At 43.7% G+C, this 20,596-nt stretch overlaps 1 protein-coding gene across 4 annotated transcripts in view; it reads left to right on the top strand.

The window, feature by feature from the left end:
- LOC115090621 (potassium voltage-gated channel subfamily KQT member 1-like) overlaps positions 1–20,596 on the top strand; it is a 408,883-nt gene that overhangs the window by 208,908 nt on the left and 179,379 nt on the right. The window lies entirely within an intron of this gene.

Genomic DNA, 20,596 nt, shown 5'->3' with positions numbered 1-20,596 from the left:
TTTCATCATTCAGAACAAATATGTTGTTTCATGTCATTTCAAAACAAAAAAATAACTGATGAAATTGGTTTTTATTTTTGTTTTGTTTTGTTTTCCATTTCAAATACACCAAATGAAACAAAAATAAAATGTATAAATAAAGAGAAATCAGAACCTTTTGTTCCCCAAATGAAAATTATCGGTGTGTATACCCTTAAAAAAAAAAAGCCCCAATCCAGTTGAAAATGCATCAATAATTCCCAAAACTCACCCATAATCATGCTTGGATAATAACCTGTTGTACAAAATATATAACCCCATCATTCATTAAAGTGTATAGTAATCTGATCAGCAGTATTATAAAATCTAAATGATTTTTACCTTGATGATTTTATATGGTCTCTTTTCTGGAGATTTTTCACAGCATTCATTTTCCATAAATTACAAGTAACTTTAAACAGAATTAAGCTTCATTTGAACATTTTTTTTTTAGTTCATAGTCCAATCTTACATTTTCATATATTTTCAATAGCTTCATATTTGATTTAAAGTTATTGATTTCTTTACCTCCTTTCCAGAAGAACTGCTGATAGTGGTATACAAACATAAAATCCCAAAGTAACATAAAGCACAAAGCCAATCCAAGAAACATAAATAACATATAAACTCCAAATAAAATCTCAAAATAGAAAATTGATAAAGTACATATCCTGACTTCTCATACAAATCTAATCAATAACATTACACATATGAACAGCATATAAAATACACAATGTACACAAATATTAGAAAGATTCACAGAATAAAATTAAAACATTTAAAGCAGAATGCTAAGAAACTGTGACGAAATACCCTGTAGGGGATCCAGTTATTATGACCTACGTGCAAATACTTTATATAGCACAATCTTCTCTCCTCTATCCCTATGTAGTCATCTGCTGTATCACGCAGGCGGGTTGATCTCCTCTTTGTCCCTTCCCCCTTTGAGATCTGGTCCACCCCCAATCACAATAGTAGAAAAGAGGAAGTGCAGTGAATATAGTAGTCTTTTAAGGAAGTCAATAATGTACTTGCAGTTCAAATACAATTCTCATTTTTAATAAATGAAGAAACTCCTGAATCTCAAACATTCATGTTACACAGATCAAAGTGTCCTCCGACATAAACACCTTATTTCGCCTAAAAGGCTGTGTCTGGAGGGACTGTATAGGCTGTAGCTCAACCACTATAAAAGAAAACAAACAACTGTTTTGATGTCTCAAGGACAAAACAGTGGTGGGTACACAGCCAGTAGCATGAGCAATATACCTTCTGCAGTTATTTTCAAAAAATACCAGGAGCCCTTACAGATAGTAAACCACCCCCAATCACCCTCATGCTGCTTCCCTTGCGCCATGCAGCCCAGTTTATCAGGTTAGCTGGCAGGAAGAGAACAGTCCTGCTTAAATAAATTGATTCCTCTCTACTGTGCAGTTTTCCTAAATTGAGGAAACTGAGTTTTGTGGAAGAGAGGAGACAGCATGTTTAAGTAGCACTGCTCTCCTCTCATCAGCTGACCTGAAGAATCAAAGCATTATAGATAAAGGAGGATAGATAGCATCAGGGCAATGAAGGGAGATAGAATCAGGCTTACATGGGTAGGAAGGAGGGATGAGGAATTGGAGGGAGAGAGGAGAAGGAATTGGGCCATACTGGGGGAAGGAGAGAAACGTAGGGGCAAGGAGGGCGAGAAACTTGGAGGAAAAGAATAGAGGGTTTAGGAAACAGACTGGGAAGATAGAGAAAGGGTAAAGAGATGGACCTGGGGAGATAGGAGGGAGAGGAACGTGGGATGCATGGAGCGGTGAAACATTGTTCTTTCCCATGGGGAAATAAAATGAAACAACACATTTTGTTATGATTTCTTTGTTTAAAAATGACTACACATTCCTAGATCCACAGTCTGTGCTTTCTATCTTGTGCTCTGGGATCATGCCCTGTCCAGGAGGACAGAGCAAGCTCGGGGCAGGGCAATTGCCTCTCTGGATCCTGGGAAGAAAGAAATAAGATTTAAAAAAAGAATTCCATGAGTTTATGCAGGTTTATCAGATTGTAAGTCTTTATTGAAGCACAGAGAATATTATAAGCTTTGGAAAAGATTTAAGACTGTGTAGTATCTGAAGTCATATTGATATGGTGTTATAGTATTCAGTGCAGATAGGGTAGAATGTGAGTGGGTGTTATGATGGACGAAATCCGGAAGTGGACCCTTAGGCCGACTGCCCTAGGAGAGCAGTCGGGAGGCAGAACTCCCACTGGGCAACTGGAGCTTCACCTGGAAACCCGGGACTCCTCCAGAGGAGCTGTGGGAGTCCGGGTCGCTAGGACTTAGGAGTCTTCGCCCTGGAAGTCCGAGGTCCCCCCAGGAGGAGCCCGTAGGAACCCGGACCGCTGGGACTTAGGCGAGGATGAATAAACCCAGGAGTGGAATACGAACCGGAGTCTTGGCAGGCGGCGGGCAAGCAGAAGACAGGGACACGGACCGGAGTCAAGGCAGGCTGAAGACAAGCAGAAGTCGGAGTCACAAACCGGAGTCAAGGCAGGCTGAAGATAAGCAGGAGTCGGAGTCACAAACCGGAGTCAAGGCAGGCTGAAGATAAGCAGGAGTCGGAGTCACGAACCGGAGTCAAGGCAAGCTGAAGACAAGCAGGAGTCGGAGTCACAAACCGGAGTCAAGGCAGGCTGAAGACAAGCAGAAGTCGAAGAACCAGGCAAGAGTCGAGACAGGCAAACAGGCAAACTGGCAGCGGAAGCAGGATCCAGCAGGAACAACGGCAACTAGCACTGCAAAGCAGGAACCTCGTTGCAAGGCACTTTGGAGAAGAAAGTGCCTTGTTTAAATCCCCCGGTCGGCGTCTGACGTCACGGGGGGCGTGTCAGCACATCCGGGTGCTGGCAGCAGAAAAGGCTGGTCCCCGCGCGCGCGCGTTCCCCCGCTGGGGGGAGGAGTTCCTGGCGGCGTCTCCCTCGTGGAGACGCCGCTGCCATGCGGTCCTGAGGGCCCAAAACCTGGCGGTTTCGCGGCGGAACGGGGCGAGGTAAGTGCCCGGTCACTAGTCTAGTGACCGGGATCGTAACAGTGGGTGAATGGTGTGACTGGATGGAAGGGGGAGGGATGTGATGGGGAATATAAACCACAAAAACTGTGGGTCTTTGTTTATTATAAAGTTAATGATTTTATATCTTGGATATGTACATTTTGTTATCTGTTTATTTTTTGCAATGTTTCTACTTCTGTACTGTCTCATTGCTCACAGTAATAAAGATATTATAAAAAAAAAATGGAGCCAAATAATTTTTTTAAATCTCAAGGGCCTAATTTTAAAAAGCATTTACATGCATAAAACGGGTTTACTCGAGTAAATGGGCTTTTGAAAATTGCTATATTCTCACAGGTCAAGCAGGATGGTAGTCCTCACATATGGGAGACATCTTGCCTGGTGGAAAAATCAGATCAATCTCCTCCAAGGCTTGCCCTTTCAGGCTCCAGACCCTCAATTCACTCTCACCACCGATGCTTCCAACCTCAGCTGGGGAGCTCATGTGGCCAATCTGCAGACACAAGGATCTTGGTCTCCAGAGGAAGCCAAACACGAAATAAATTTCCTGGAGCTTCAAGCAATCAGATATGCTCTCAGGGCATTTCAGGATCGCCTCTCAAATCCAAGTTATCCTGATCCAGATGGACAACCAGGTGGCCATGTGGTACATCAACAAACAGGGAGACACGGGCTCCTTCCTTCTGTGTCAGGAAGCTGCATAGATATGGGCGGAAGCTCTATCCCATTCGATGTACCTCAGGGCCACCTACTTACCGGGAGTGGACAATGTGTTGGCAGACAAGCAGAGTCACATCTTTCAACTGCAGGAGTGGTCTCTCAACCCCTCAGTAGCGAACTCCATCTTCCAACAATGGGGATATCCTCAGATAGACCTTTTTGCGTCTCCTCAAAACCACAGAGTAGAGAACTTCTGTTCTCTCATTCGCAGCAAACACTCTCAGCCCAGAGATGCACTCTCCCTCTCGTGGACAACCGGTCTACTCTATGCATTCCCTCCACTTCCTCTTCTCTCGAAGACTCTCGTGAAGTTACGTCAGGACAAGGGAACCATTATCCTGATAGCACCTCACTGGCCATGCCAAATGTGGTTTCCAATACTTCAGGATCTCTCCATTAGCAGGCACATTCCCTTGGGAAAGGACCCGCTTCTCATCACTCAAAACGACGGGTGCCTCTGTCATCTGAACTTTCACGCCTTGTCCCTGACGGCATGGATGTTGAAAGGTTAATCCTTCAGCCACTTAACCTTTCTGAACCAGTTTCCCGTGTCTTGATTGCTTCAGGGAAGCCTTCCACGAGAAAATCTTACTCTTACAAATGGAGCAGGTTTACGTCATGGTGCTCTTCTCAGTCCCTTGACCCCTTTACCTGCCAATCACACAGTTTTTGGACTATCTCTGGCATTTATCAGAGTCGGGTCTAAAAACCTCTTCCATCAGAATGCATGTCAGTGCGGTAGCCACCTTCCATAAAGGTGTCGGGGGTGTTCCCATATCAGTACAACCCCATGTAACACATTTTCTGAAGGGCTTGCTTCACCTCAAGCCTCCACTGCGTCCTCCGGCCCCTTCTTGGGACCTCAATCTGGTTTTTGGTCAGCTCATGAAACCACCATTCGAGCCTCTTTAATCCTGTGACCTTCGCTATCTCAAATGGAAAGTGATTTTCCTTCTGGCAATCACGTCGGCTCGCAGAGTTAGTGAATTACAGGCTCTAGTTACCTATCTGCCTTACACTAAACTTCTGCAGGACTGGGCAGTACTCCGCACTCACCCTAAATTCTTGCCTAAGGTAGTTTCGGACTTTCATCTCAATCAATCCATTATACTACCTACCTTTTTTCCCTGGCCCCATTCCAGTCCAGGAGAACAGGCTCTGCATACCCTTGACGGTAAACGTGCTCTAGCATTCTACCTAGACCGTACAGTTGCCCACAGGAAAAGCACTCAATTGTTTGTCTATTTCCATCCTAACAAGTTAGGGCAGCCTGCGGGTAAGCAGACTCTCTCCTCCTGGTTGGCGGACTGCATATCCTTTTGCTATCAGCAAGCGGGCATTCCATTTCAAGACCGTGTTAAAGCACACTCTGTGAGGGCCATGGCGACTTCAGTAGCACACCTATGATCGGTGCAGCTTCCTGACATTTGCAGGGCTGCCACCTGGAGTTCGCTCCACACCTTTGCAGCTCACTATTGCTTGGACAAGGCCGGAAGACAAGATTCCATCTTCGGCCAGTCTGTCCTTCGTAACCTATTTCCAGCGTGATGTACCAACACCCTTCCACCTGCCTGTTAGGGTTCAGGATGCCCTCGGCCAAATTCCAGCCCAGTCCTTGTGCCTTGCACACCTGGGTACATTTGGTGCATTCACGGACATCCTCAGCTTGGTACTCACCCATATGTGAGGACTACCATCCTGCTTGTCCTGTGAGAAAGCAAATGTTGCTTACCTGTAACAGCAGGATGTTAGTCCTCACGAAACCCGCCCGCTGCCCCGCGGTGTTGAGTTCGTAACGTTTTCTTATTTTATTTTTCGGCACTGCCTGTAGCTTTTAAACAAGACTGAAGGGGGACCCCTGCTGGCTGCAGGGTTAGTGCCATGCTGGCATACCCAGTAGGGGCCAGTCAAAGTTCTGGAAACTTTGACAAAGGTGTTCCGTGATTGGGCTCCATCCTGTGATGTCACCCATATGTGAGGACTAACATCCTGCTGTCCTGTGAGAACACATGTTACAGGTAAGCAACATTTGCTCTATATGCCATAGAATTGTCCATAGGATTTGCTTGCGTAAATCCATTTGCCTTTTGAAAATTGCTACGATACTAGTTACCTTTACACATGTAAATCATTTTGAAAATTCACCTGTATGGATCTAGTTGTTGGTTGATACTCATGCTGCTTTCAGGCAGCAGTCTGCAAATGTGGCCCATTGAGCTGCCGATCTCTTAGAGAGTGATCTTGTAAAGAGGCATTGATCCTACGAATGTACCATTTGAAAAGCATCACTGACCTCATATGCCACTATTGAGCTGTCATTATGACTCCGCAAATTGTACACCCATCAGGATTCAAGTTCTGAGATCAATAATAAAAAATAAATAATTATGTAATTTATCTGGATAAAACTTTCTGAGCTAACGTACATGGGGTATTCAGCAGCATGGCTATGGTACTGAATATCTGGTACAAATTGCTATTTAGCCAGATAAGTTATATCTGGTTAAGGGGGTCATTCTTTAAAATGTGATGTGGCCTTATCGCGTGCAATAGCAACCGCATCGCGATGTTAAAATTTAAATGAGGGAAAGGGGAGGGGTAAGGGCGGGGTTTGGAAACATTTTTTCCCAGTACCGCTGCGAGCGATGATGTTTTAGACATCAATTGCGGTAGTAGCGCCAGAAATAACACCACCTTTCACAGTGGAGCTATGGGGCAATAATGTACACCACACCACAGCCATGGTGGGCGAAAATGCACCACTATGATGCAGCCAGGTGCACACTATTGTCCCCCCCCTGCCCCTTTTTTCTTAGCGGCTCATCATTGTGCTACATTTATAGCGGAGCGGAATGATGAATCTAGGCCTAAGTTAGATCTGCTCTATGGAAGGTCAGACTTATTCGATTCATTTAACTAGATAAGTCGGAATATCAGCACTTATCCAGCTAACAGGTTCATTTATTATTCTGTGTGAAATAGCACAACACATGCTATTATGCAAATGCTGCATTTGCTATGCAAGTGGGAGGAGTTAATTGGTGAGTTAATGGTAATGACGTCTAATGACTCTAATGTCAACTGCAAAAGAGTAGCACACAGCAACACAGGTTTTAACGCCAGAAATAACTACACCTTTTTTTTTCTGTGCGTTGTGCCTGCGTTAGCTGCGTGTTATCGGCTAAAAGATTTTTATCGCACATGGAGAGACAGAGAGAGAGAGAAGAGATTCTGTAGAGACCAATATGTAACTTTGCTATTTATACCACTGTAAGAGGCGGCACTATTTACTCGATTTGGGGGTGGGGTAGATTTGGGAGGGTGGTTTTAGATACACAGTAGGAAGTATGAACAGAAAAGTTGACATCACTAAAGATTTTCTGCTTTTTGAATCGATGAAAGGTACAAGCTTTCATCGATTCACAGAGGAAAATCTTCAGTAATTTCAACTTTGCTGTTTGTACTTCCTACTGGATATGTAAAACCGCCCTCCCAAACCTACTCCACCCCCCCAAAGCCCACACCAAGTTAAAAGTGGCCCCCTCTTACAGTGGTATAAATATTAACATTACATGTTGTTCTCTGCAGATTCTCTCTCTCTCTCTCCCTCAGCCTAACCACACCCCTTTTTTTTATCGCAGGTGCTATTAGTTCTATAAATATACATTTGTATCCTGAATATTTGGTGTGGAAGGGACATCAAACAGAAGTTATTAGCAGGGGGACATTCATAGGCATAGTAATGTCATAAGCCACCTTTTCTTCCTTTGGAAAGTAGGATAAAAACAAACTAAATTGAACATTAGAGTATTGCATACATTACCTGTCGTGTAACAATTAAATCAAGAAAAGCAACACTTTGCAAGGAATAGCAAATCTTGTAGTAACATTTGCAAGAAAATGGATAGTTCAAGCATAGCAGTGTTCCCTATTAATGTAAGATCCAAAGTTGTTGCAAGTTATCAAAACAGAACTATTGTAGATCTTTTATTTATACAGATTTGCTGTGTCCAGGAAGAGTTAATGTAAAAAAAATGAGTCTTTAGTTTCTGTGCAGATTCAATATAAAAGTTGTCATCTCTGTTCTGGATTTGGCACTCCTTCAGATCAAGATCCATTTTATATTCTCTCAGAAGTACAAGAAAAAAAATCCGCTTGAAATCCGCTTTGATTCATCTCTGCCCAGAGCAGCAGAGCTTGAATCAATGAGTTCCATGTGTTCAAAGTTTTACCTAGAGCTGTATTTGCTCGCTTAAACCTGAGTTGGGCAGCACATATGGCTATTTTCAGCAGGTTGAGCTTTTCTTGCCAAAGGCAACAAAACATGACTCAACATCCCATATGGTGATGGAAAACATGGGAAATGAAGTAGCTTGCTGAAAAACTATGGAGTTCACTGATCTAGCTCCAGCTTCTAAGCTTCTAAACCTTTGAGGTTCACTAAAATATCTGCTTGTGGTAAGCTGCCATAATGCATCTCGCAGAAGGTTAATGGAACACATGTAATGACAGAGAGAGGTCTGTAAAAATGAAACATATATACCATATTCTTTAATTTGACAGTGCTTAAATTGCTTGAGCTGCAATCAGAATTATAGAGTTCAAGCTGTGAGTTAAATTTATTATATTTAACTTTGTCATTTAATGCTCAATTCAAAAACTAATTCTTCTGACTCTAAAGTGTCTTTCACAATATGCTCCTGCCCATTAATACACCAGAGACCACTTTAATAATAATAGTGAGTAAGTATAGTGTGCTTCAGACCTAACTGTACAGATTTAGGTAAAAAGTATAAATCTGGCAGATTTACAATAATTTTTTTCTAGAAAGGTAGCTTGGTTTGACTTTTCTTTCCCTAGTATTGAAAATTGTAAATGTTTAAGATATTCAGAAGATTACAACCTTTAAAACAACTATTTCTAAACCAAGATTGTCAGAAAATTGACAAGATTAGGATTGTATTGTATTTGTTCAGTTACTATGTTATATTGTAAAGCGCAATGCTGAATTACTGTTTGAATGTAAACCGAGGTGATGTTACTTACGTACCCCGGTATAGAAAAATCTATAAATAAATAAATAAATAATTGTGGAGAAAACTGTAAAACATAAGGAGGTCAATTCTTCCCCAAAGGTTTTGGCTTCCGGAAAATAAATAGTAGCCGAATATCAGGTTTATCTCAATATCTTCTGTCATAAAAGGAGCTATTCAGTCACTACTTGGGGTGTTTTCAAAATCTCTGAGTTATTGGGAAGGGCCCAAAAAAGATATTTGTAGTATGTAGGAGGTGGATCCTAATTTCTATTTTTGGGCTCCACCTTTGATCCCATCCACAAATGCTATTCATCTACCTTGATGCCTGACTTTTATTTGCTTCCCCGAGACCAGTACTCAGATATATGTACTCCAGCTCTGAGCAGGAGCAATTTAATCTAGTTTTTCGTTGTTTACCTATCACTTTTTTTCTTCTAGGAGAAAAAAAATAAAGTTTTATTTATTTATGTTCTCCCATGGAAGATCATGAAAGCTGTGCTGTACCAGATTATTGCGTTTTACTCTATCTGATTGCACTGGAATGGAATAAAAAAAAAAAAGATGCACCCACATTCCCCTACCAGTCTGAATTGTCAAAGCTTGTTTCTGTATGAAAATTAGATTACAGGAGCCTGTCTGATCTTTCATTGCTGCTCCCTGCGATTTACACCTAGCCTGAGGAAGACAGCTATCACCTGAGGTCCTTACCGATGCTACTTAGGTGGACGCCTTTGCCAAGAGAGTGAGCCTGTCTGATCTTTTGCTGCCACTCCGATTACACCCGACCTGAGGAGGACAGCTAACACCTGGGGTCCTTGCTGATGCTTCTTAGGTGGACACCCTGTGGTGTGTCACTGCAGTGCAGACACGCCCCTTAGAGCAATTTTTTTGGCAAAATAGAGAAAATAAAAGAAAAGGGAAGCTTTTGATTCTTTAGTGGTCCGTGTTTCCATGAGAGGGCCAGTGGATAATCATCTGACCTGACTTGGGGAACAGATGGAAAGTACTCCACTGGAGACTTCAGGTGAGGCCTCTCTGAGCTTTTTAGTTTCTTCCCCACCACCCCGACCTGTCTCTTCCCCTACAGGACAAGGGCTCACAGAACTGGGAACTGTGGATGTTCAAAATTTAGTGAGGCTACCCTGGAAACATCTCTTGAAATACTACCAGTGACTATGGAGAGCTGTAGGCATGTAGCCCACACCTTAATTCCTGTACATTTGGAAGCCTCTCCTAATAATGGTGTCATTTTTGATAGCTTTTCACCTATAAGAGAGGAGTTAGCAGCAGTCATGCCTATCCCTGCTCCAGTGATAGTGAATTTAACTCTCAAGATACAATATCAATGAGAGCCACATTAATTATCTTGTTTGTGGCTGAAGTAGAGAGCAATTTGATATTGTATCAATAATTTAAATATGACAGAAAAATTCTGTGGAGCAGCTATGCAGATATTTCCATGTTTCCAGATGTTGCATGGGAGACACAACTGGTTTATGGTTTATTTGTTTTTTTTATACCATCACATCAGTAAAAACCTTCACAACGGTGTACAATCCTATTAAATCGAGGAAATACAATGATAGAATAAATAGTAATAGCTAAAATGTCAAAGAAAGAAAATATAACATTATTAATAGCTGTTAAAATTGAACTAAAAGTACTAAATAATAAGATAAGATAAATGTTAATAATACTAAAAGTTACGGAAGCACAACTAAAATATGCACTAATACAATAAATAAACTAACTACAATATATTTTCAAAACCAAATAAAAGCATACTGTTGATTATTGACCATTCTCTGCATTTAGCGCATGTAAATAGCCATGTTTGAGGTCGGATTTAAATTTCTTTGTATTTGTTTGCAGCCGAATTTGTGTGGGCAATGTGTTCCAAAACTTTGGACCTGCAATTGAGATTGCCCTCTCACGTACTTGACTAAGCCTTGCTGTCTTTATTGTGGGAATCGTTAGCAGACCTTTGTTGGCAGACCTGAGATTTTTTTGTGGGATATGCAACCGGATTGCCTCGTTGAACCATTCAGTCTTATTTCCGTGAATTATATTATGAAGAATGCAGGCAATTTTGTATTGTATGCGATAGTTTATAGGGAGCCAGTGTAATGAGACTAAGATAGGGGTAATATGATCACATTTTCTGACCCTGGTCAGGACCCTTGCTGTGGCATTCTGTAGTACTTGAAGAGGTCTTGTTGTACTATGTGGCAGACCAAGTAGCAGGGCATTACTGTAGTCGATATTTGAAAATATCAGGGCCTGGAGAACTGTCCTAAAGTCCTTGGAATCCAGTAAAGGTTTCAGTCTTCTCAGTGTAAGGAGTTTAAAGTAACCGTCCTTCAATTTTGTGGCGATGTTTTTTTTTTAAACTTAGCTCGGTATCTAGTGTAACTCCCAAATCCCTTACAAACAGTGATGGTTTTATCTTGGTGTTGCTGTCGAATGATAGGGAGGGGATGTCATTGTTCATACACTTTCGATCTAACATCATTATCTCTGTTTTATCTGCAGAGGAAAGCATTTTTGTCCATGAAAGCTAAGGTTCAAACCTTGGGGGGTACATTTTTCTTATTTCCTTGTCAATACCTAATTACCCTCCAAGAGAATAAATATACCTTCACTGATCTCATTTGGAAAATGTTATCAAGGATAAGTCTAATTGTGATCCAGCTGCTATAGAGGCATGATAGATAAAGGGTATAAAACTGTATTTAGTAGGGATGTGCAGAAGGAAAACATTTGTTTTGATTCGTTTTTCGTTTCGCCGGGACACAAATTCGTTGTATTAATTTCATAGGGGGAAAAACCAATTCGTTGATTAGTTTTATTCATTTTCCGTTTGCCATTAAAGTCAATGGGGGAAGTATTTGCAGCGTATTTTTGGCTGCAGAAGTAGGGTTTTCTTATCAATTCTCATGAAACTTCTAGGGAGCAATCATCAGAATGAGAAAAGAGCTCCAAGGTATTAAGACTGTGGCAAAGTGGCATGAATAGTCTAAAGCACTGTAAAGGGGGAAAGGGGTACCAGGAGTGGCAAGAGTGCTTTAACAGAGGTGCAAAGCAGCAGCGATAGTGTCCAAAACACACCACAGCTTCAAAAGAGAGCACCGATAAGTTGCATGAACCCTCGAAGGCAGCACGACAGGCAAAGTGGCAAGACAAGTAGCATCAACATCCTACAGCATAATGAAGGGGGAACATAGCAAGCAGAAAGAGTGTCAGAAAAAAACACAAGGTGTCGATAAAGGAGCAAAGCAGCAGAAACACTAGTTCCAAAATACTGGGGAACCATGATAGTGGCAAGAACACCACAAGGAGTAGAGTGAGTCGTCTGGTGTATGGGAGCAAGGCAGAGTGGCAGAAAGTTGATAGGGGCAAGACAGGCTGGCAGAGCGGAGGTTGTCTGGTCTCTGTGGAAGACAAGCTGGCCCCAGGGAGAGTTCCCTTTCCTTTGCGCAGGAAAGGGCTCCCTGAAATAGGTTGGCCCCTAGAGTGGCGCACGAGCCTTCAAAGCGTGGCGAGTCGACGTGGAGGAGGTTTCCATGTGAACAGTGGTTCAACATGGGTCAACGGGTACTAAGAGAAAAGCTGGCTACACCCGGGGAGAGTTCCCTTTCCTTTGCGCAGGAAAGGGCTCCCTAGACTGGGTTGGCCCCTAGAGTGGGGTGTTTCCGTTGGCGACTAGTGATGAATACCCAGAAGCTATTAACCGCTTATGCACTTCAGCTGATGACAAAGGAACTTGAAGAGCTCTCAGAAATAAGAAAACTGCTACTCAAGTCCAAATCTACAATATCAACCTATATTGACTTTGTACCTTATACAGTGCCTCTGTAAACTATGGGATGACAGAGGATGAACTAGAGTGCAACTACCACCAGTTTTCTATAGTACTAGAAACATTAATTTTGGCACCTAAGAAAGATTTAGGACAATGGCCCATATTATGAAGGTCATGAAAACTATTGAGCATATGAAATATGCAAGCCCCAAACATCTCAAGTCAGCTTTTTATGTTCTTACATTCCAAATGTTGCAAAACAGGAAAAAGAATATTCTGGAAAGAAGTGATGCACAAATACATGAAACTGAAATTAGAAATACTAGAACTAAACTCAGACAGGCACAGCATTTGAGGTCAGGCCCTTGTAGAGATGTAAGGGCTGGACGGGCAGGCACAGCGTTTGAGGTCAGGCCCTTGTAATGACGTAAGGGCTGGACAGAGGACAGACAGGCACAGTGTTTGAGGTCAGGCCCTTGTAGTGTCATAAGGGCTGGACAGTGAACACTGCAACAAGGCACAGCATTTGAAGTCAGGCCCTTGTAGTGACGTAAGGGCTGGACAGTGGACACTGCAAACAGGCACAGCGTTTGAGGTCAGGCCCTTGTAGTGACATAAGGGCTGGACGGGCAGGCACAGCGTTTGAGGTCAGGCCCTTGTAGTGACATAAGGGCTGGACAGTGGACAGACAGGCACAGCGGTTGAGGTCAGGTGCATGTGCTGATATTATCTGAAGCATATGAGGCAGTTGGAGCTGCTGCAAGGCTTTAAATTGCTTTTATTCATCTTGCCATTCGCAGGGAAAATTTGGAAACCCAAGCAAAGGCATGTTTATTTTAAAAAAACACTAGCATTTCCATCAACTCTGGTGCCAGCCTTGAGCGGTGAGGGCTCATGATATCTGTCATTGAAAATACACGTTTACTCGGCACACTGGTTGGTGGACATGACAGATATCGTTGAGCAACTTTGGCTAGGTGTGGCCAGACAGTGGACTTGTGTGCCCAATATGCCAGCGGATCTGTCTGCATGTCCTCCATGGGCTCTGTGAGATACCGTGTCACTGACAATTGTGCTGGTGTCTCCTTTGCTTGGGTGGGCTGAGAGTCCTTGCTAGCTGTTTTCGCTCTAGCCCATTCCAGAACAGATGCTTGTTTATGGGCAACATGTCTTTGGCGTACTGAAGTGGAGCAGGAAGTACTAGCTGTCACTGACAGAGTGCTGCTGCTGCTGCTTGGGCTACCACTACTCTCTGACGTGCCTGCTGTTTCCTCCTCTACTTCATGCCTAATCTGTCTCTGCCTATGGTGCTCCTGTTCATGGACTTTTACTAACAGCAGGTCCTTCACAAATGTGAGACAATCGGACTGTAGTGCGAGTTTCCCTTTCACATGGGGATCACAGACTACGGCGAGCATATATCTGTGGTCTTTTGTTAAAGGTCTTAATCTCTCTTGCACCTGCTTCTGCAAAAAGTCCAGACAATGCAGCACCTCTGCTGTCATTCCCTCTTCCTGTTTAAAGCCCTCCAAATTTTCCTCCAGAAAATTAACTATAAGGATGATGTCAGCCAAGGTGGCACTTCTGGAACTCAGCTCCTCTGGCATCCTTGAAGGGCTGCAAGATTTTTACCAGCTAACTCATGACTAACCAATCATGATGCCCTAGGGGACTATGCACACCTATCTCCATTTCCAAAGAATGTTCCTGAAGGGGTGTCTGCTGCTCCACAAACCTCTGCAGCATCATATAGGTGGAATTCCACCGGGTGCCAATGACTTGAATGAGATGCTTGTGAGGCATCTCCAAATCATTCTGCTTTTGTCGGAGAACCTGCCCTGCCTTCATACTTCTGTGGATGTGCACTACTATGTTCCTGCACTTGTGTATGAACGTATGCAGGTATTCATTGTCTTGGTGATTGGACTCCAACCCCAGAGCTGACTTCACTTCCAGGTGCAGAGTGTGTGCAAACATCGGATGTTCTGAAAGCCCCCGTCGCATATTGCCTTTACCATGTTTTCACCATTGTCTGTGACAAAGAACCCTGCCTGAAGATTCCTGTCTCGCTGGTGTAGCTGCCAGCATCTGTCTGATGCATGCTAGAATATTGGCTCAGGTATGGGCCTCATCCGTCAGGTGGGTTTGTAGTAAAGCCCACTTCTACCCTGATACTTGTTCACTAATAGTGCTGCTGCCTGCCCCTGCCTCAGCCAGGCCCCACCAGTGTGCTGTCAGGGAGAGGTAAGAGTGTGCATTATTCATGGCGGTCCAGATATCACAGGTGAAATGCATATTCCCCTGTGCCTTAGCTAGCAGCACTTGGATGCGACTGCGACACTGGTTGTACAGGCTGGGGATGACCTTTCTGATAAATGTGGTTCTGTAGGGGACTTTGTAATTTGGAACTAAGACCTTCAGCAAATGCTTGAAACCCACATTCTCCACTACCTACAAGGGCTGGTTATCAAGGGCAATCATTTCCCCGATGCTCCTGGTTACAACATTTGAGGCTGCCTGCCTCCTTTCCCGGAATAGCATTACTGAACACCACCCCATTTCCTCCATGGTGGGTTGTCACTTCTGACACATGGCAGGGGGCTGCTGGCCTGCTACCTGACTGCTAGAAGGGGCTGAGGGTATGGGGTGACTCTTCTCCTTTTCAACCACTTTACGCTGCCTGGAAAAAGGGGTCCCCTGACTGCTATTGCCACCATCCCCAGATGGCAGAACTGTTTTGTGTTGGTTCTGCATATGATGTATCATGCCAAAATTAGTTAAATTAGCCCTGGCACAGTAATTACACTGAGCAAAATGTGGGTCCTTCGTCACTTTAAAGTGGCTCCAGATTGCAGATTTCTTTCGTGATCCCTTCTCTGTAGTCTTCGGGGTGGATGCTGGCACTGGAGCTGAAGTAGTGGGTGCACCCTGAGAAGCAATGCCAGGGGCATCAGTCACACTCTGTGCCTGTGCTGACTGCTCTTCCTCTTCCTCCTCCTCCTCATCAGTTTCATCTCTCCCCTGCAGCACTGAAGTGGAGGTTAAGACAGAACTAACTAATTCTCCTAAACCTTCTTCAGCTACTACTTCTTCCATTTCTGATGATGAGAATCCCACACAAGATGATTCGTCATGGGAATCAGAAGCAAACAGTGTGTGCTGCTTTTGGGTCTCACCCTTTTGTCTTGCATGACTCAGCCTCCCCTTCCCTCACCTCTAAAACTACTGGGTCAGAAACAGGTGGTGGCAGTGCATCATCTTTAAATTTCATTTTTTTCCGGATGGAACTGCCTCCCCCTCCAGAGATTTTAGATTGGAATAGCTCCCTTTTTAACTTTAATGGGCGACTGGCACTGCCTTTTGAAGTGCCTCCTCTGCCAGTCTCAATCACTCGACCACATCTACCTTTCCCTGACATCATGGACATCATGTCCCAAAAATGCATCCACAAAATGCAGGTAAATTGAAGCATGTTGTAGAATGCATACAGGGGAGTAATGTTCAAATAACCCTTTTAATTGAGAAAATAGCTTTCAAAAATTGCCTTCAAAAGGTTTTGAAAATTATCTTCCAAATGTCAGTCAAAAAAGATAATGATTTATTTATTATAAATAAACTTTAATTATATTTTCTTACTTTCTTGGGATATGGTTGAGAATTGAGGGTGCTGAGTTTCTGTGGACTCTGTGTGGGGTGAAGGTTTTCCCTCTGCCTCTAGGGGACCTCCTTTCTGCTCGTAGAAGCAGAGCAGGAGCATTTCTGGATAACAATGGACAAGCACTCAGGATGCCTCACAGACAAATCAGAATTCAGCAGATACAAAAGCAGGGAAGAAGGTAGTGCATACATCTACATCTCCAATTGGAGGCTTCCTTTCATCGCCAGAGCAAACCATGGGGAATGCATGCTTCTACTGGTTGCTGAATAGTCTGCAGGACACCAGCTCTTTTGGAAAGGCTGCTGTATATTCTGGGTAATAAGAGGAAAAGAGAAGTAAAAGAGAAGTATGGGGAGAAACTAAAATATGATAGATTACAGCTATACTAAAGTTGTAAAGAAAAGTGATGTGGGTGGGGAGTGTGGAGGAGGAGAATGAAGTGATGTGTTCGCAGAGGGTGAGAAAAAAAACTGCAAACAGCAGAATACTTTTACTTTTCAATTAGGGCCGGATTTTAAAAGCCCTATGTCCCGGGGCTTCGAAAAAGGGGTGGGGAAGTCTTGGGGGAGGGGGGGCGAGGTCAGAGGCTCCCGGCACAGTGGCCATTTGCCACTGTGGTTGGGGATCATGTGCCAGCAGGCTGCCGGCACGCGCAACCTGCGCCTAACAGGTATGATAAACGTCGGGGGGGGGGGGGGGGGTCTAGGTGAGGGCTAGGGGGTGGAAGGGGAAGAGAGGTTAGGTTAGGGGGTTGGGAAGTTCCCTCCTAGGCTGCTCTGAAATTGGAGAGAACCTGGGAGGGAATGGGGGTAGGCTGCGGGCGTCAGCGTGCACAAGTTGCACAATTGTGCATCCCCTTGCGCGCGCTGATCCTCGATTTTATAACATATGCGCACCTTGCCTTGGATCCTGGACTGTTTTTGTGCCATTTCCCTGGGGTGACTCCTCAGTGGCACATGTTTTTAGTAGCTATGGGCCTCCATTCTTCTTCTCCTCCTCCTCCTCCCGCCAGCATCACAGGCATTACAGCTGGTGCTAAGAGCACAGAATAAGCAAGGGTGGGGAGTATGAGAGTAGTAGAGACAAGGTGGAAAGAAAGTTGAGAATAGACTGGTGCGTTGGGGTTTTGAGGGAAGAGAGCTGATGCTATGGGGAGCCAGGTACTCCTGGGGAAATTCTGCTCAAAAAAATTTAGAATTCTGCGCACAAAAACTTAAAATACTGCAAAATTCTGAAAACTTTATATTGGTCAAAATAACACAATTTACATGACAGTCTTTAAGAAATTACATTTAAATTAATACAGAAAAAAGTTATTACTTAGAGATACAGAATTTTTAATATTTTGAGCAGAATTTCCCTAGAAATTCATTGTAAGAGTGTCTCTTCCACTCGCTCTCTCTATTCCCTTGGCCACTTTCCCTTCTCAGGCTCCAACTCCTCCACCTGCCAGTATCTCTCCCCTCCACCTCTAGGCTCAACCCCTTCCACTCTCGCCAGTCCCAGAGTTTAACCCCATTCTCAGTACTGCCTCTCACACTGGCTCCCTCTGTCCCTCCCTCTCTCACACACATGCGCCCTCTCTCTAGTACACATATTACACACACCATCATACAGGCTCCCTCACGCACAGATCCCCTTATACAGATCACTCTCTCTTGCATACACACCCACACAAGCTCCCTTTCTCTCTCACACATACATCCTCACATAGGCTACCTATATCTCTCTCTCATGCACCCCTTCACACAGGCTCTGTCTCACACACATATACAATCCCTTTACACAGGCTAGCATCCTCACATACACACAATCCCTTTTTCATACACATGAGCTCCCAATCTCTCACATACATACACATTCCTTCACAATCTCCTCATATAAGCTCCCTCTCTGGCACCCACACTCAAGCATCCACCCCCCCACCTCACCTCCCATACTCTCTCTCACACACCTCTCCCTGCTCTCTCACCCTCCCCTCCCCTCTCTCACACCCCTCTCCCTGCTCTCTCACCCTCCCCTCCCCCACACCCTCTTTCCTCTATCTATCACACCCCCTTCCCTACACCCCTACCCCTCTCCTCTCCTCTCTCACACATCCCTCTCCCTCTCCTCTCCTCTCTCACACATCCCTCTCCCTCTCCTCTCACACACACACACACACATTCACTTTTTGCGGGGCCTTCATCTTTGCGCGAGCAGAGCAAACTCCGTTCACTGCACACGGGGGCCTTCATCTTCACCATGAACGGTGTGCGTCCCGCTGCACACGGGGTCCTTCATCTTCACTGCAAATGTCACGCATCCCACGGCACACAGGGGCCTTCATTTTTGCCGTGAATAGCGCACCGGGGCCTTCATCTTCGCCGCAAGTGGAGTACATCTTGCGGTGTGCAGGGCCTTCATCTTCACATGCTCCGTTCGCGGCATGCTGGGGTCTCCTCTGCCATTTTCTGCGCAGATTTGTCAAATTCTGCGCAGAAAATGGCAATTCTGCACGGGGGGGAATTCTGTGCAAATCCTGTGCTCCGCAGTAGCGCAGAATTCCCCCAGGACTAGGGGCCAGGGTAGAGTGTGCTAGGTGAGGGCATGTGCTCTAGACTGAGGAGAGTGAACACAGGTGCTGATTTCTGGGGACAGATTGTAAGCATCGTTTTGTTTTGGCAGTACATTTGTCTTATGTAAATGCATGTATTTGATTGAGTTGGAAAAGGTACTCAAACTACCTACCAATAGTACCTATGCCACTAAAACAGACAGTAGATTGTTTTATACCCTCAAATAACCCTAATTAGCTGGAAAATAAACACCTAAATTTACAATTTATAAACACCTAAAACTAGGAATGCTGTTTATAACTCTTTACACTATGAAGACACCATCATACCGCCATTGTAATGCAGTCTGTAATTTACTTATATATATGGATAACATAATCTATAGCTTATTCTGCACTGATCTGATAAAGGGATCATAGCTATTGAAGCTCTTCATAACACCTTTTTATTAAGCTAACAATGTATCACTTGTATCTAATTTTCTGACCTTTATTTCTGTGTATCCAAATATACTATCACAGTATTCATATTATTTGAAAGCCAGGAACAAATGGAAAAAGGCAAATTATATGCCATCCTGTCACAATGCCATCCTTTTCATATTCTTTCATTTTGCTTTTCTATTCTGTCTATATAAAGTAATTTTGGAAAATGCAGGTGCTTAAGTACATACTATTTATTCATTTAATATATATCTAGATCACCTCTTTGAACACATTGATCGCCCAAAACGACATACACTAAAACTTCTAATGCAACATAACAAACCAGACACAGTAAAACAGAAGTTTCACCATCAATAAGCAGTGCTGAATTAGCCATGATGTCATCTGACAGCGCAGAACAGACCAATTTTTTGTAGCTCAGTGAAGCTTTTACTACAGAACATGTGCGAGAATTTCAGGATTCGTGTGCTGCCTCATATCCCTCACTCTTTTTTGTTCTACCTTCCTTATTGCTTTCCTTTGTTGTTTTGCCTATTGTCTTGTTGCCTTGGCAGCCCCTCAAACAGCACTTTTTCAGTGCTCAAAAAATACATTATTATATAAAAAATAAAAGATAAAATATCTAGGATGTTCAATTCCAAGAAGGCCAAGTTCAGTAGCTGCAAGATATCCAGCACCAATGGCCACAGCATCTGTTACAGTGGGCCTGGGACTGGACCATGACTCTGTAAATTACTACAACTATGGTTGGATGTTCCTTAGAACTCAGCAGAACCATGCTTGGAAAATGGTTGAGCTCTACAGGTCATTGGAGAGATGGAGCTCATCATTTTTCCCAAACAGAATCTCCTTCTGACTCCTTTGTGCCAAGTCAAACAAAGGCTCCTAGAGCAGGATCTCCCACCAACGGTGCTGGATTCCGGATCTGTCACAGCTTTGGGGTTGAGCAAGTTGCAGCTTTGCAATTGTCTTCAATGGAGCAATTGAAATGGCCATAGTTTTTACTTGATGAGCCTTGACAGAATCTGTAATTTGAAGGCCACCCAATACATATGCACAATGCAGGCTGCTAGCAAGTTGGACAACATACATTTGGCAACTGCTGCACTCATTCTTTTGGGATCATAGGACACAAATAGTTGAGAGGCCTGATAATATGTTTGACTTCTCTTTAGGTAAAAGACTAAAGCCCTTTTGTATGGTGAATGAAAGTTTTTTTCTATTTTATGCATATATACTTTTGGAAAGAATATGAACAAAACAATAGCTTGATTCACATGAAAAGTAGAAATCACTGTA

The sequence above is a fragment of the Rhinatrema bivittatum genome, chromosome 4 (assembly GCF_901001135.1).
Source record: "Rhinatrema bivittatum chromosome 4, aRhiBiv1.1, whole genome shotgun sequence".
NCBI classification, from domain to species: domain Eukaryota; kingdom Metazoa; phylum Chordata; class Amphibia; order Gymnophiona; family Rhinatrematidae; genus Rhinatrema; species Rhinatrema bivittatum.
Note: the sequence above shows the minus strand (reverse complement) of the source record. Positions and strands in the feature narration are given on the sequence as shown.